The sequence below is a fragment of the Acinonyx jubatus genome, chromosome C2 (genome assembly GCF_027475565.1).
Source record: "Acinonyx jubatus isolate Ajub_Pintada_27869175 chromosome C2, VMU_Ajub_asm_v1.0, whole genome shotgun sequence".
Taxonomy (NCBI): Eukaryota; Metazoa; Chordata; class Mammalia; order Carnivora; family Felidae; genus Acinonyx; species Acinonyx jubatus.
Genome location: NC_069384.1, coordinates 54,700,692 through 54,715,878, shown reverse-complemented (window position 1 = coordinate 54,715,878; position 15,187 = coordinate 54,700,692). Strand labels below are relative to the sequence as shown.

General features: G+C 37.2%; 1 pseudogene; it reads right to left on the bottom strand.

Moving 5' to 3' along the window:
- Positions 1 to 939: 939 nt before the first annotated feature.
- LOC106972217 (proteasome subunit beta type-3-like) lies at positions 940 to 1,818 on the bottom strand (annotated as a pseudogene).
- Positions 1,819 to 15,187: the final 13,369 nt, after the last annotated feature.

Genomic DNA, 15,187 nt, shown 5'->3' with positions numbered 1-15,187 from the left:
CAGGGCTGGTTCAATATTTGCAAATCAATCAATGTGATACATCACATTAATAAGAGAAAAGATAAGAACCATATGACCCTGTCAATAGATGCAGAAAAAGCATTTGAGCTTACTTTTGTTAAGATTCCACATGAAAGAGATCATATGGTATTTGCCTTTCTCTAATTGCATGAAGCGTTATGCCTTCAACGTCCATTCATTGAGTCACAAGTGCCAAGATTTCATTCTTTTTTATAGCTGAATATTTCACTCTGTGTGTGTGTGTGTGTGTGTGTGCATATGTGCACATGTGCGCACGTGTGCATGAATCCCTTCTTATTCATTCATTCATTGGTGGACACTTAGGTTTTTTCCATGTCTTGGCTATTGTAAATAATGATTCAATAAACATGAGATGCATATATTTTTTCAAATCAGTGTTTTCATTTTTTTTAAGACAAATACCCAGGAGTGGAATTGCTGGATCATATGGTAGTTCTACTTTGAATTTTTTGAAGAAATTCCACACTGTTTTTCATAGTGGCTGCATCAATTTACATTCCTACCAACAGTGCACAAGTGTTCTCTTTTCTCTATATGAATGCCTGCACTTGTTATTTCTTGTCTTTTTGATTCCAGCCGTTCCTATATGTATGAACTATCTCACTGTGGTTTTGATTTGCATTTCCCTGATAATTAGTGATGTTGAGCATAACTTTACGTACCTGTTGGCTATCTGTATGTCTTGTTTGGAAAAATGTCTATTCAGATATATTGTTTAGTTTGTTTGTAGTTGTTGAGTTGTAGAATTTCTTTGTTTTGAATAGTAGTTCTTTATCAGATACATGATTTGCAAGTGATCTTCTCCCCTTCGGTTTGTTGCCTTTTCATTTTGTTGTGCAGTACTTTTTTTTTTTTTTTTAAATATACTTTGCTTCCTTTGCTGTACAGTAGCTTTTTAGTTTGATGTAGTCCCACTTGTTTTTACTTTTGGTGTCAGATCAAAAAACTCATTGACAAAACTGATGTCAAGGACATTACTGCCTTTGTTTTCTTAGAGTTTTATGGTTTCAGGTCTTCAAGTGTTTAATCATTTTGAGTAAATTTTTTGTGTGATGTAAGAAGTGTTTGTGTGTGAATGAAAACCTAATTTTTTAAAGTGGGCTCTGGGTACTGAGGGTAAGTCCCTTTCAGTGTTGTGGTGGTGATTTTGTCCTTTTCAATGATGTGAACAATGACTCCTATGTCTGACACTGCATCCTGGTCCATAGCTTTAAGCATGGCTTGTTATATGAATTCAAACAGGTGCTCTAGATTCATGTTTGGCTCCCAAAGGGACTCATATATCCCATACATTTGTTTATCGCATATGCTGATGACCAGAAAGTCGTCAGTCACCGTGGGGTAGCTGATGAGGTCTAAAGGGCAATGAAGGGCTTAAAGATTTTGGGAACTAATTGGGCAATTACTAGGTCAGTGTAGTACTGGCCAAACTATTTCTCAGAAAGGAGGTTGGCCACTATGCTCATGAAGGTTTAAGGCTTTATCTGCCAGCCATACTATAGCTCATACACGTTCATCCAGAACTTGAGGTGCAGAGCAGTAGTCTGGACATTGGTGGTGAGTCCAGCCAATCTGATGTACAGCCAGTCAGCCATTGAAAAATCTTCTGGAAGTCTGTGGTTATCACCTGGGCCTGGAAGTAGGACTAACTGTATTATCTTCTCCCTTTGTTTTATTTTTTATTGAGGTGTAATTAACATACAATTTTGTATTAGTTTCAGGTGTATAACACTGGTTCAAGAATTCTATACATTACTCACAACTTACCATGATCATTGTCATCACTATCTGTCACCATACAATGTTATTACAATATTATTGGCTATATTCCCTATGCTCTACTTTTCATCTCCATGACTTATTTTATAACTGGAAATTTGTACCTCTTAATCTCCTTTATATCACCCACCCCCTCTTCTCTGGCAGCCACCAGTTTGTTCCCTGTTTTTAAGAGTCTTTTTGCTTGTTCATTCATTTGTTTTGTTTTTTAGGTCCCACATGTAAATAAAATCATATGGCATTTGTCTTTTTCTATATGACTTGTTTCACATAGTGTAATACCCTCTAGGTCTATCTATGTTGTCACAAAGGACAAGGTTTCACCTCTTTTATGGCTGAGCATATTCCAGCTTGCGCATGCACATGCACGCGCGTACACATACACACACACACACACACACACACACACCCCACAATGAATCTTTATTCATTCATCTATTTATAGACATAGGTTGCTTCCATAACTTGTTATTATAAATAATGCTGCCATAAACACAGGGATGCACATATCTTTTCAAATTAGTGTTTTTGTATTCTTTGGGTAAATACCCAGTAGAGAAATTACTGAATATGTAACATTTCTGTTTTTAATATTTTGATAAATCTCCATACTGCTTTCCACAGTGGCTGTACCAATTTGCATTCCCACCAACTGTGCACAAGATTTTCTTTTTCTCCACCTCCTCACTAACATGTATTATTTCTTGTCTTTTTGACAATAGCCATTCTGACAGTATAAGGTGATATCTCATTGTGGTTTTGATTTGCATTTTCCTGATAATCAGCAATGTTGAGCATCTTTTTTCTTGTGGGTCTGTTGGCCATCTGTATGTCTGTGGAAAAATATCTATTAAGATCTTCTGCCCATTTTTTGATAAAATTACTTTTTTGATATCAAATTTTGTGTCCTTCATACATTTTGGTTATTAACCCCTTATCAGATAAATCATTTGTGAAGATCTTCTCTCATTCAGTAGGTTGTCTTTTCATTTTGTTGACGGTTTCCTTAGCTATGCAAAAGAGTTTTATTTTGTGGTAGTCACAATAGTTTGTTGTTGCTTTTGTTTCCTTTACCTGGAGACATATCTAGAAAAACGTTGCTAAGGCAATGAGAGATTACTGCATATATTTTTATCTAGAAGTTTTATGGTTTCAGATCTCACATTTAGGTGTTTAAACCATTTTGAATTTATTTTTGTGTAGGGTATTAAAGCATATGGTCCAGTTTTCCCAGTACCATTTATTGAAGGGACTTTCCCCCACTGTATATTCTTGCCTACTTTATTGTAGATTGACCATATAAACATGGGTTTATATCTGGGATCTCTATTCTGTTGATCTTTGTGTCTATTTTTGTACCATACTGCTTTTTTTACAGCTTTGTAGTTTATACCTTGAAACCTGGGATTGTGGTACCTCTAGCTTTGTTCTTCTTTCTTGACATTGTTTTAGCTATTTGAGTAGCTTTTTTTTGGCTTCATACAAATTTCAGTATGATTTTAGTTCTGTGAAAAGTGTTGTTGGTGTTTTAATCAAGATTGCACTGAATTTGCAGATAGCTTTGGACATTGTGGACACTTTAACAATATTAATTCTTCTTAAATCCATTGGCATGGAATATATTTCCATTTGTTTATATCATCTTCAATTTTTTCATGAGTGTTTTATGGTTTTCAGAGTATGGGTTTTTCACTTCCTTAAGTTTATTCCTCGGTATTTTATATTTTGTGGTGCAATTGCAAATGGGATTGCTTTTTTAAAAATTTCTTTTTCTGCTACTTTGTTATTAGTGTATAGAAATGTAACAGATTCTGTATGTTTATTTTGTATTCTGCAAATTTACTGACTACTTTATTTCTAATAGTTTTTAGGTGGAGTCTTTAGGGTTTTATAGAGAGATTATCAAGTCAGTTACAAATAGTGACAGTTTCACTTTTTAATATGGATGCCTTTTATTTTTCTTGTCTGATTTCCACAGCTAGGACTTCTAGTGCTATGTAGAATAAAGTGGTGGGAGTGAATAGACATCCTTTTCTTGTTCCTGATCTTGGAGGAAAAGTTTTTAGTTTTTCTCCATTGGGTATGATGTTAACTGTTTTTCATGTATGACCTTTATTATGTGGAGCTATGTTCCCTTTAAATCCACTTTGTTCAGAAACTTCATCATAAATGAATGTATTTTTCAAATGTTTTTTCTGCATCTATGGAAATGATCATACAGTTTTTATCTTTTCTTAACGTGATACATCACATCAATTAATTTGTGAATACTGAACTACACTTGAATCCCTGGAATAAATCCTACTTGATTGTGGTGAATGATTTAAAAAATGTATTGCTGAATTCAGTTGATATATTTTGTTGAGGATTTTTGCATCTATGTTCATCAGAGATATTGATATTGGCCTGTAAGTTTTTTTTAAGTTCATTTATTTATTTTGAGAGAGCGAGAGCGTGCAAACATGAGTAGGGGAGGGAAAGAGAAAGAGGGAGAGAGAGAATCCCTGTCAGCACAGAGCCCAATGTGGGGCTCGATCTTATGAACCATGAGATCATGACCTGAGCCAAAATCAAGAGTTGGACACTTAACTGACTGAACCACTTAGGCGCCCCAGCCTGTAGGGTTTGTTTGTTTGTTTTTTAATAGTTGCCTTTGTCAGGTTTTGGTATTGGGATGATGTTGATTTTATAGAATAAATTTGGAAATTTTTCCTTCTTCTTTTAGGAATAGCTTGAGAAGAATAGGTATTAACTCTTCTTTAAATGTTTGGTAGAATTCACCTATGAAGTGATCTGGTCCAGGACTTTGTTGGGAGTTTTTTGAGTACTGTTCAATTTTATAACAGGTAATTAGTCTGTTCAAATTTTTTGTTTCTTCCTGATTTAGTTTTGGAAGATTCTATACTTCTAAGAATTTACCCCCCCCCCTTTTTTTGTAGGTTGTCCAATTTGTTGACATATAAATTTTATGATATTCTCTTATAATTCCTTGTATTTCTATGGTGTTGGTTATTTTCTCTTCTTTGTTTCTGATTCTGAGTCCTCCCTTTTTAAATTTTTTAATGTTTATTTATTTACTTTTAATTTTTTAAAAGATCTTTTAAAGTTTATTTTGAGAGACAGAAAAAGTGTGAACAGGGGAGGAGCAGAGGGAGAGGATAGAGTGAGAATCCCAAGCAGGTTTCGGCACTGCTGGCAAGAAGCTCAATGCAGGGCTCTAACTCATGAACTGTGAGATCATCACCTGAGGCAAAGTCAGACGCTTAACCAACTGAGCCACCCAGACACCCCAAATGTTTATTTTTGAGAGAGAGTGAGCACATGTGAGCAGAGGAGGGGCAGAGAGAGAGGAAGACACAGAATCTGAAGCTGGTTCCAGGATCTGAGCTGTCAGCACAGAGCCCAACATGGGGCTTGAACTCACAAACCATGATATGACCTGAGCTGAAGTCAGACACTTAACCAACTGAGTCGCCCACATGCCTCAAGTCCTCTTTTTCCCTTGATGAGTTTGATGAAGGTTTATCATTTAGTTTATCTCCTCAAAGAACCAGCTCCTGGTTTCATTGGTCTTATCTATATATTGTTTTTAGTCTCTATTTCATTTATTTCAACTCTAATCTTAATTTTCCTTCCTTGTAATAGCTTTGGTCTTTGTTCATTGTTCTCTTCCTAATGCTTCAGGTATAAAATTAGGTGTTGGAGGTTTTTTGTTTTTTATTTTTATTTTTTTTTAAGGTAGGCCCATATCACGATAAGCTTTCCTCTTAGAATTGCTTTTGCTGCATCTCCAAGATTTCAGACCATTTTGTTTTCTTTCTTTTTAAAAATTTTTTAAATGTTTATTTATTATTGAGAGACAGAGCAAGAGCATAGGAGGGGTAGAGAGAGGGGGAGAGACAGAATCTTAAACAAGCTCCAGGTTCTGAGCTGTCAGCACAGAGCCCGATGAGGGACTCGAATTCATGAACCAAGAGATCAAGACCTGAGCCAAAGTCAGTAGCTTAACCAAGTGAGCCAACCAGGTGCCCAAGACCATTGTGTTTTCATTTGCACTGGTCTCCATGTATTTTTTTCTAAATTTCCTTTTTTATTCGTGGTTAACCCATTCATTGTTTAGTAGCTTGTTTAGCCTCCATGTCCTTTTGTGTTTTCCAGATATTCTTGTAATTGATTTGTTTCATACCATTGTGGTTGGAAAGGTTGCTTAATATGATTGCAATCTTCTTAAATTTATTGACTTTATTGTGGTCTAAAGTGATCTATCCTGGAGAATGTTCCATATACACGTGGAAAGAATGTGTATTCTGCTATTTTTGGATGGGCTATTCTGTATATATTTGTTAGGTCCATCTGGTCTAATATGCCATTCAAAGACACTTTCCTTGTTAATTTTCTGTCTGAATGATCTATTAATATAAATGGGTTGTTAAAGTCCCCTACTACTATTGTATTATTGTCAGTTTCTCCCTTTATGTCTGTTAACATTTGGTTTATGTATTTAGGTGCTCCTATGTTAGATACATAGATATTTATAACTGTTATATCCTCTTGTTGTATTGATCCCTTATTATATAGTGTTCTTTGTCTCTTACTAGTCTTTGTTTTAAAGTATATTATGTCTAAGTATTGCTCCCCTTTCTTCTTTATTTTTCCTTCTATTTGTATGGTATGTTTTTTCAGCCCTTCATTTCCAGCCTACATGTCTTTAGGTCTTAAGTGAGTCTCTTCTAGGCAGCATAAAAACACATCTAATTTTTTAAATCTAGTCAGCCCCCCTAGGACTTTTGCTTGGAGCATTTAGTCCATTTAAAGTAATTATTAATAAGTATGTACATACTGCCATTTTGTTAATTGTTTCCTGGTTGTTTGTGTAGTTCTTCCTGTTCCCTCCTTCTTCTATTGCTCTTTTCTCTTGTGGCTTGATGGATTTCTTTAGTGTTATGCTTGGATTCATTTCTCTTTATTTTTTGTGTATCTATTATAGGTTTTTGATTTGGGGTTACCATTGGATTTGTATATAACATCTTATGTGTACAGCAGTCTATGTTAAGTTGGTGGTTGCTTAAGTTTGAACACACTCTAAAGGCATAAATTTTTAGTCCCCCCTCCATGTTTCATGTATTTGTTGTAATAGTTTATAACTTTTTGTGTATCATATCCCTCAACTGTTTTTTTTTTTTTTGAGGATATAGATTTTACTGCTTTTGGGTTTTAATTCCATACTACCTTTATAAGTGATTAAAGTACTTCCTTTACTACATGTTTGCTTTTAGTCATGAATTTTCCTTTCATAATTTTTGTTTTAGTCCTGATTATGGCCTTTATTTTCTACTGAAAGAATTGTCTTTAACATTTCTTGTAAGGCTAGTTTAGTGATGATGAACTCCTTTGTTTGACTGGGAAAGTCTTTATCTCTCCTATTCTGAATGATAACCTTGCTGGGTAAAGTATTCTTTTTATTTTATTTTTTTATTTTTTTTAAATTTAGATCTAAATTAGCATATAGTACAACAATGATTTTAGGAGTAGATTCCTTAATGTCCTTTACCCATTTAGCCCATCCCCCCTCCACAAGCCCTCTAGTAACCCTCTGTTTGTTCTCCATACTTAAAGTCTCTTATGTTTTGTCCCCCTCCCTGTTTTTATATTTTTTGTTTCCCTTATGTTCACCTGTTCTGTGTCTTAAAGTCCTCATATGAGTGAAGTCACATGATATTTGTTTTTCTCTGATTAATTTCGCTTAGCATAATACCCTCTAGTTCCATCCATGTAGTTGAAAATGGCAAGATTTCATTCTTTTTGATTGCCGAGTAATACTCCATTGTATATATATGCCATATCTTCTTTATCCATTCATCCATCGATGAACATTTGGGCTGTTTCCATACTTTGGCTATTGTTGATAGTGCTGCTATAAACATTGGGGTGCATGTGTCCCTTCAAAACAGCACACCTGTATCCCTTGGACAAATACCTAGTAGTGCAATTGCTGGGTCATAGGGTAATTCCATTTTTAATTTTTTTGAGGAACCCCCATACAGTTATCCAGAGTGGCTGCACCCATTTCCATTCACACCAGTAGGGCAAAAGAGATCCTCTTTTTCCACATCCTTGCCAACATCTGTTGTTGCCTGAGTTGTGAATGTTAGCCATTCTGACAGGTGTAGGTGGTATCTAATTGTGGTTTTGAGTTCTATTTCCCTGATGATGAGTGATGTTGGGCATTTTTTCATGTGTTGGGTGGCCATCTGGGTGTCTTCTTTGGTGAAATGTCTATTCATATCTTTTGCCCATTTCTTCACTGGATTATTTGTTTTTGGGGTGTTGAGTTTGATAATTCTTTATAGATTTTGGATACTAACCCTTTACCTGTTATGTCATTTGCAAATATCTTCTCCCATTCTGTCGGTTGCCTTTTAGTTTTGCTGATTGTTTCCTTTGCTGTGCGGAAGCTTTTTTTTTGATGAGGTCCCAGTAGTTCATTTTTGCTTTTGTTTCCCTTGCCTCTGGAGATGTGTTGTGTAAGAAGTTGCTGCGGCCAAGGTCAAAGAGGTTTTTGCCTGCTTTCTCCTCAATGATTTTGTTGGCATTCTGTCTTACATTTAGGTCTTTCATCCATTTTGAGTTTATTTTTGTGCCTGGTGTAAGAAAGTGGTCCAGGTTCATTTTTTTGCATGTTGCTGTCCAGTTTTCCCAGCACCACTTGCTGAGGAAACTGTCTTTATTCCATTGGATATTCTTTCCTGCTTTGTCAAAGATTGGCCATACATTTGTGGGTCCACTTCTGGGTTCTCTATTCTGTCCCAATGATCTGAGTGTCTGTTCTTGTGCCAGTATCATGCTGTCTTGATGATTACAACTTTGTAGCATAGGTTGAAGTCCAGGATTGTGATGCCTCCTGCTTTGGTTTTCTTTTTCAATATCACTTTGGATATTCAGGGTCTTTTCTGGTTCCATACAAATTTTAGGGATTATTTGTTATAGCACTGTGAAGAATGCTCATGTTATTTGGATAGGGATTGTACTGAATATGTAGATTGCTTTGGGTAGTATCGACATTTTAACAATATTTGTTCTTCCTATCCAGGAGCATGGAATCTTTTTCCATTTTTTGGTGTCTTCTTCAATTTATTTCATAAGCTTTTTATAGTTTTCAGTGTATAGATTTTTCACCTCTTTGGTTAGATTTATTCCTAGGTATTTTATGGTTTTTGGTGCAATTATAAATGGAATCAATCCTTGATCTCTCTTTCTGTTGCTTCATTGTTGGTGAATAGGAATGAAACTGATTTCTGTGCATTGATTTTATATCCTGCAACTTTGCTGAATTCATGGATCAGATCTAGCAGTTTTTGATGAAATCTTTTGGGTTTTCCATATAGAGTATCATGTCATCTGCGAAGAGTGAAAGTTTGACCTCCTCCTGGCTGATCTGGATGCCTTTTATTTCTTTGTGTTGTCTGATTGCTGAGGCTAAGACTTCCAATATTATGTTGAATAACAGTGGTGAGAGTGGACATCCCTGTCTTGTTCCTGACCTTACGAGAAAATCTCTGTTTTTCCTCATTGAGGATATTAGCGTTGGGTCATTAATATATGGCTTTTATGATCTCGAGGTATGATTCTTCTATCCCTACTTTCTTGAGGGCTTTTATCAAGAAAGCATGCTGTATTTTGTCAAATTTCTTTTATTGATGTGATGAATCACGTTAATTGTTTTGTAGATATTGAATCAGCCCTGCATCCCAGGTATAAATCCCACTTGGTCATGGTGAATAATTTTTTTTAATGTATTGTTTGATCCGGTTGGCTAATATCTTGTTGAGGATTTTTGCATCCATGTTTATCAGGGAAACTGGTCTATAGTTCTCCTTTTTAGTGGTGTCTCTGTCTGGTTTTGGAATCAAGGTAATGCTGGCCTCATAGAAAGAGTTTGGAAGTTTTCCTTCCATTTCTATTTTTTTGGAACAGCTTCAAGAGAATAGGTGTTAACTCTTCCTTAAATGGTAGAATTGCCCCAGAAAGCCATCTGGCCCTAGACTCTTGTTTTTTGGGAAATTTTTATTACTCATTCGATTTCTTTACTGGTTATGGGTGTGTTCAAATTTTCTATTTCTTCTTGTTTCAGTAGTGTATATGTTTCTAGGAATTTGTCCATTTCTTCCAGATTGCCCATTTTTTTGGCATATAATTCCTCATAATATTCTCTTATTGTTTTTATTACTGCTGTGTTGGTTGTGATCTCTCCTCTTTTGTTCTTGATTTTATTTATTTGTGTCCTTTCCTTTTTCTTTTCGATCAAACTGGCTAGGGGTTTATCAATTTTGTTAATTCTTTCAAAGAGCTAGCTTCTGGTTTCACTGATCTATTCTACTGTTTTTGTTTTGTTTTTGTTTTTTTGGTTTTTTTTTTCAGGTTTATTCACATTAATTTCTGCTCTAATCTTTATTATTTCCTGTCTTCTGCTGGTTTTGGGTTTTATTTGCTGTTCTTTTTCCAGCTCTTTAAGGTGTAAGATTAGGTTGTGTATCTGAGATCTTTCTTCCTTCTTTAGGAAGGCCTGGATTGCTATATACTTTCCTCTTATGACCGCCTTTGCTGTGTCCCATACGTTTTTGGTTGTGGTATTATCATTTTCATTGGCTTCCATATAATTTTTCATCTCCTCTTTAACTTCTTAGTTGGCCCATTCACTCTTTAGTAAGATGTTCTTCAGTCTCCAAGTATTTGTTACCTTTCCAAATTTTTTCTTGTGGTAGATTTCTAGTTTCATAGTGTTGTGGTCTGAAAATATGCACAGTATAATCTTGATCTTTTTGTACTTGCTGAGGACTGATTTGTGTCCCAGTATGTGGTCTATTCTGGAGAATGTTCCATGTGCACTGGAGAGGTGCTTTAGGATGAAATGTTCTGAATATATCCATTAAGTCCATCTGGTCCAGTGTGTCATTCAAAGCCATGGTTTCCTTGCTGATTATTTGATTAGATTATCTGTCGACTGCTGTGAGTGGGGTGTTGAAGTCTCCTACTATTATCGTATTACTATCAGTGAGTTTATGTTTGTGATTAATGGATTTATATATTTGGGTGCCTCCACATTTGGTGCATAAATGTTTACAATTGTTAGGTCTTCTTGGAGGATAGACCCTTAATTATGATATAATGCCCTTCTTCATCTCTTGATACAGACTTTATTGTAAAGTCTCGATTGTCTGATATAAGTATGGCTACTCTGGCTTTCTTTTGTTGACCATTAGCATGATAGATGGTTCTCCATCCCCTTACTTTCAATCTGAAGGTGTCTTTAGGTCTAAAGTGGGTCTCTTGTAAATAGCATAAAGATGGATCTTATTTTCTTACCCATTCTATTACCCTATGTCTTTTAATTGGAGCATTGAGTCCATTGACATTTAGAGTACTGAAAGATAACAATTTATTGCCATTATGTTGCTTGTAGAGTTGGAGTTCCTGGTGGTGTTCTCAGATCCTTTCTAATCTTTGTTGCCTTTGGTATCTATCTATCATCTATTTTTTTTTCATCTTTTCTCCCGTCAGAGAGTCCCCCTTAAAATTTCTTGTAGGGCTGGTTTAGTGTCACAAACTCCTTTAATTTTTGTTTGTCTGGGAAACTTTATCTCTCCTTCTATTTTGAATGACAGCCTTGCTGGATAACGAATTCTTGGTTGCATATTTTTCTGATTCAGCACGTTGAATATATCTTGACACTCCTTTCTGGCCTGCCAAGTTTCTATGGATAGGTCTGCTGCAAGCCTGATCTGTCTTCCCTTGTAGGTTATGGACTATTTTTTCTCTTGCTGCTTTCATGATTCTCTCCTTGCCTGAGTGTTTTGTGAATTTGACTCTGCTATGCCTTGTTGATACTCAGTTTTTGTTGAATGTAATGGGGATCCTCTGTGTTTCCTGGATTTTGATGTCTGTGTCTTTCCCCAGGTTAGGAAAGTTTTCTGCTATGATTTGCTCATATAATCCTTCTACCCCTATTTCTCTCTCTTCCTTTTCTGGGATGCCTATGATCCTGATGTTGTTCCTTTTTAATGAGTCATTAATTCTTAAATCATGCTCTTTTGCCTTAATCTCCCTCTTTTTTTCTGCTTCATTATTCTCCATAAGTTTGTCCTCTATATCGCTGATTCTGTTCTGCCTCCTCCATCCTTGCCTCTGCAGCATCCATTCGAGATTGCAGCTCAGTTATAGCATTTTTTATTTCATCCTGACTAGGTTTTACTTCTTTTTTCTCTGCAGAAAGGGATTCGAATCCATTGTCAACTCCAGCTAGTATTCTTATTATCATGATTCTAAATTTTGGTCCAGACATCTTGCTTGTATCTGTATTGGTTAAGTCCCTGGGTGTCATTTCTTCCTCTCTTTCTTTTGGGGTGAATTCCTTCATTTCATCATTTTGAACGTAGAAAAGGAATTAAGGAGGTAGAAAAATTAAAATAAAAAAAATTAAAATTATAAAAATATTAGAATTAAAAACAAATACACACAAAAAAATTGAATAAATGATGCTAGGTCCTAGGTGTGTTTTGTCTGGGTATTGAAAGTGGCTTGATAGATTAGAGAAAAAAGGAAAAATAAGGAAATCATTTGAAAACTTGAAAAAATGAATACAATGAAGTAGACTAAAATAAAATGATGGAAGTAAAATAGAATTTGAAAAAATTTAAACAAAGGTAAAAAATATAGTAGAAAAAATAAATAAAAATATTTTTAATAAAAATTGAAAATAAAAATGAATTTCTTCTTTCTGTATTCAAGAAAAGAAACAAAAAGAGAGGAGAGAAAGAAAGGAAGAAAGAAAGAAAGAAAATCGAATAGATGGACCTAACAGACTGAAATACAACTGAAATTACTTTGTTTTCCCCTAGAAGTCAAACTGTGAAGTGCTTTACAGTCCGTAAACTAAGCAGGTGGTGAGACTTGTGTTCTTGCAGAGCGAGGTTGGCCCAGTTGGGCAGGGCTTAGTGTAATGGCTTCCTTCTGCACTAGGTGGCGCTGATAGCCTACTGGGATGGATTGCTGTGGCGCTTGTAGGTGAGTATACGCATGCGTGGAAGTGGTAAAAATGGCGTCACTGAGCTACTCAGTCTCTAGTACTGGAACTCTCTTCTCCCTGATCAGTAATTGTGCACCCTTCCTTCATCTTCAGCTTTTGTCCACTCCTCACTTCCACACTGTCCATGACAAAGACCCAGGCAGCACCTCCCTCCCAAGTTTTGTCTCAGATGCGGCTGCCTTCCCTGGCCCCCCCCTTCTGAGGGACTGTGGCTTTGACCCATTCCGCCCCTCTGCAGAGGGTCTCACCGAGCAATGGCCAAGTGCTGGCCACACCCAGGAACGCTTGCAGGACCATGCTGCTGCCGATGCCCGGAGACTGCAGCCAGGTGCCAGACAGCCCCCAAAAAAGTTCATGAAACAGTGTAGCAGCAGCTCCTCAGGGATTATGGAAAATCACAACATACATCTGGCACCAGGCTTCACCCCCAATGACCTTGTTCTGGCACCAGTGAATGTGGCTGTTCTCTGAGGTCAGCTGCGCCCAGGTGGCCTCACAGCTTCTACTAAATGTCCTTCCAGCTTCTCCCCTTGTGGCCCAAGAATCTCCCAGACCCCACTCTGCTCCTGGGGATTCGCCCTTCCCACCAGAGCACTGCCAGGTATCGAGCTGTGGAGTTTCAGACTCTGCACTCACCCTGTTTAGTCTTAATGGAATCTAAACCCTCTCTTTTCTCTTTTCTTCCTTTTTAGTTCAGTCCTTGCAGCTGTTTCCAATTTTCCTCTTTCTCTCCAGCTACTTTTGGGGAAGGGTGCTTTTCCCATATTCTTCCCCCCCCCCTCACCCCCATCTCCGTCCTCTCTCCACATGCAAAAGCGGCTCCCTGCCCTCCACAGCTTCTCTCTCCCCAAGTTCACCTCTCCATGCCACATACCTGCTGAATTCTGTGGTTCAAGTTGTGCAGATTGTTGTATTAATCCTCAGATCAGTTTTCTAGGTGTGCAGGATGGTTTAGTGTTGGGCTGGCTGTATTTCATGGACATGAGACACACAAAAAACTTCTATGCTGTTCTGCCATCTTGGCTCCTCCCCAGGGTAAAGCATTATTCGTTTCAGGCAATTTCTTCCTTGCAGTACTTTGAATATATCATGCCACTCCATTCTGGCCTGCAAAGCTGCTGAGAATCAGCTAGAAGCCTATGGGTTTTCCTTTGTGTGTAACTATTTACTCTTCCTAATCTAAAAATTCCCTCTTTATGATTGCTTTTTGCCATTTTGATTACTTTGTGTCTCGGTGTGGATCTCCTTGGGTTCATTTTGTTAGGAACTCTCTGTGATTCCTGGATCTGCATATGTTTCCTTCCCCAGATTAGGTAAGTTTTCTGCCTCCTGCTCTTTCTTCTTCTGGGATCCCTATAAATGTTATTATGCCTAATGATGTTTCAGAGTTCCCCTTAAGCTATTCTCACTTTTAAATTTTTTTCCCTTTTTGCTATTAGCTTGGTTGCTTTCAATCATCCTCTTTCAGATTGCTGATTCACTCCTCTGCATCCTCTAATCTGCTGTTATTCCCTCTAGTGCATTTTTAATTTATTATTGAATTTTTCACCTGTTTCTTTTTTGTTTTCTACTTGAAGTTCTCGTTGAGTTCATCCATTCTTTCCTCAAGTCCAGGGAGTAGCTTTATGACCATTATTTTCAATTCTTTATCAGGCATATTGCTTATCACAGTTTAATTTAGCTCTTTTTTTCTGATACTGTTTTAGTCTTTCATTTGGTACATATTCCTCTCATTTGCTTAACTTTGTTTCCATGTATTAGGTAAGTCAGCTACATCTCCTTGTCTTGAAAGTGGTGGCCTTGTATAGAAGAGGTCCTGTGGTGCCCTGTAGCACAATCTCTGGTGACAATCCCTAGTCACCAGAACTGAGAGCTGCAGTGGTGTCTCTTCTGTGGGCTGCTTGTGCCCTGCTGTTGTGGCTAAGCCACTTGTCTTTATCTCAGACTGCTGTAATGACCCACTGCCTGCTATAAGCAAACTGGGCAGGGTTTGGTCCCTCTGCTGATAACAGAACTGTCTAGGCCATTGTGGTGGGCAAGGCTGGCAGTCAAGGTAACTGAAATTAGCCTCTCTGCCAGTTGCAGGCACACCAAAAGGTAAGGCTTGCTTCCTACAAGGCCAACTGAAAGGCTTTCATTGGTAGGCTGCAATCAGACTAAGCATCTGCAGTTACCCTCTTTGCCACAGCAGGTGCAAAAGCAGTTGAGCTTCCTCCCTGTGCAGCCAGCTAAGAGGCTCAGTTGGTGAAACTGCAGGCACACTGGTGTGTGGGGTTATCCCCC